Source organism: Opisthocomus hoazin, chromosome 12 (genome assembly GCF_030867145.1).
Source record: "Opisthocomus hoazin isolate bOpiHoa1 chromosome 12, bOpiHoa1.hap1, whole genome shotgun sequence".
Classification (NCBI taxonomy): domain Eukaryota; kingdom Metazoa; phylum Chordata; class Aves; order Opisthocomiformes; family Opisthocomidae; genus Opisthocomus; species Opisthocomus hoazin.
The window spans coordinates 16671945-16674736 of NC_134425.1; positions in this window are offsets into that span (position 1 = coordinate 16671945).

Here is a 2792-nt window from a genome sequence, read left to right on the forward strand (position 1 = left end):
GCAGCACCAAAAACTCTCCCATTTCTCCAGGCAGGCAAGCTGGAAAGCCCCAGTTCCCTCCCATTAACCTCCACCTGCGTGCACTTTCCACCAGGCAGCCAAGCACAGTAAAACCGGGGAGATTTGCAAAATAAACAGCGATCAAACGCAAAGAGCTCGGCTCCCGCTCCGGAGGGCGTCTGCCAAGACACACAGATCGTATCAGGCTAATTTACAAAAGAAAAACCGCCCTAATTAGTGTTCAGGAACGCACTTTAATGAGAAGCGCGCTAGTGTAAAAACCGAGAGTGCCAGGAGGTCAAGTCGTTCCTCAACACCAGAAAAACAGGAAGGGAGACAGAGCCGATCTCTGCCAGCCCATGCTGCGGCACCATTTTTTCACCTTTTAAATAAGACTTCAAGTTATTAGCAAGGAATTTATAAAACCCGGAGCCTAACGCCCAGTGACCGGGCAGTGACGCTAGACACAGCGTGCTCCGAGCATCGCAGCGCCAGACCCTCACGCCGGGGAGGGTTTGGCAGCCCTCGCAGGCATCTCCCCTCTTTTTTGGGGCGCAGCGTAGGTTTTACGGCCGGAGTTTCCCCTTGTGAAGGGGAGACCAGAAGCCCTGTCAATGCTACGAGACAGCCGGCTGTGACGGCGGCTAGTAACCATGGCAGCAGAGAGATTTTCACATGATATTGGTATTTCTGCAGCACAAAAGAGCCTCTTATCTGGAATGAGCAGCTAGGCTGGCTGGTCTTCATTCCTCTGGTTATTGCTAAGACAGTGCGGCACGGCACGGCCTACATGATGCTGACCCTGGGGCAAATTTGGACCATCCACGAGGAGACCCATGGACCAAGGTTCCAGAACGCCAAAGGATGCTCCGGCAGGCGCCGCGGCAATGGTCCCGCTGCAGAGGCAGAGCCAGCCCACCACATCTGGACAGCTACAGCTGGAAAGGCAGCAGTGGCCGTCCCGGTGGGCTCAAGCTTGCAAAGCGAGCACCTGCAGAAAGCGTGAAGTACCTCAGGCCATGCCATCCCCTGGACATCGCAGCCCACAGCCACCCCGTAGCATCCCCACAACCTGATCCATCTCACTTCTCCAGTTATTTACATTTCACACCCATCCCCCCCCGATTCCTTCCAATTTATCCAAGAAAACAGTTTTTAGACTTTAACTGTTTGACTTCCAGCTCTTCTCACGCATCAAGCGACTTCTAAAAGCAGAGGAAACGCATGAAATAACGTAGGTATCTAGGCTCTAGTCCTTCAGATGACTCAAACCCAATCCATGGATATTGCTCAGATCCCCCAAAGACATTTGCCATAGGGCACGAACCAAAGCTGGAAAGTTTCATCCCAAAATAAGAACGGGTAAATGAGAAAAGAATGAGAAAAGGGAAAATGTGATCCAGCCCAAGCTAAGCCTAAGCTGCTGTTCATCAACGCTGGCGAGGGCACCCGCCGGCATGCATACCTCCGTGTCAGCCCTTCCCACAAGGCGGTCTGGGGTTTTTTTCAGGGCGTTAACTCCAGTGGGACCATCACTGCCCTGCAAAGGAGCTGCGTGCTCAGGGCAGAGAAAACCTGACTCCTGCCAGCTCAATTTGAGGGAGGCAAAAAGGGATTTAGGGGGGTTTAATTGCAACCACAACTCAAAGCAGATCTACGCAATGGAAAAAAAATATATATAAGCAGAAAAAGTGGTTTACAGACTGTTCCCAGAGTTAAGAGCATGTCCTGCTGGTTAAGGCCTCCAGGTTTCAAGGTTAAAGTGCTTAATTTTATTTCAAGCTTTCTAATTAAACACTACTTAACTCTGCTTTCCATTTATCCTGCAATATCTTTCTAGACCTGAGTCTAATCCCCAAACCTGCTTCTTTGTTTTTACTTTCATTGTAACCTGCAGTTGCGCTTCATCTTTTTAAAAGATTGCTCCGACTATAAATACAGAGAAACTACCCGCCCCGTTTCTATCCAGAGGAACACCACTTCCTCCAGCCAGATGCTGATGGTGGGTTGTATTATGCCTTTTGAAAATTTTGTTTGTTTGTTTGTTTTTCAGAGCCATTTGTCTTCTCTAAGATGTAACAGCACAGGCCACAAGGAATACTAATACACCTCCAGAATAAAAGGTGTATATAAATATTTAAAAGTATCTCCCCGCATAAATAAGTGCATATATACATTAAAACAGTATATATGAAGCCTCCAGTAAAGATGCTACCTTTGATAGTGAGGCAAAACCTACCACATTAACACAGATCCAACGACAGCAAGCTCTGCTCCTTCCCGCGGCAGTTAGCTATTCCGCTTACTTCACTCCAATGCAGCAAAACGCTGCTGCAAGAGAACCTGGTTTCTATGGCTATGGACCTCCGAGAAGCCCGTTAATCGGAAACGTCAGCCAGCAGGAAGACTGCAATGCAGAATTTCCAAGGGGCTGGAGACTGGCAATAAGCGACTGCCTGGCAAGTTCCCCCTGACGCCGCATTAATATTATGAGAGGATCTCACATCGGATCGATCCAACGCTTAGGGACATCAGAGTGGTAAGAGCAGAAGCTAATAAGAAATGCAGTAAAGGTGCGTGGAGCGTTACCAACCACATCAGGAACATTACAAGGGCAGTGGAAGGAACAGACCTGGGATAAGCGCATGCTGCAAGGTCTTTAATGGGAACCAAGGCAACAGGAGCCCTTTGCAAACACAGCAGAACCGGCAAATGAACGGACTTGCAAAATTCAGCAGAAAACCAGTTTCTGGCAACCCCCAAAACAAGCGTCACCAAATTCTCAGCCCACC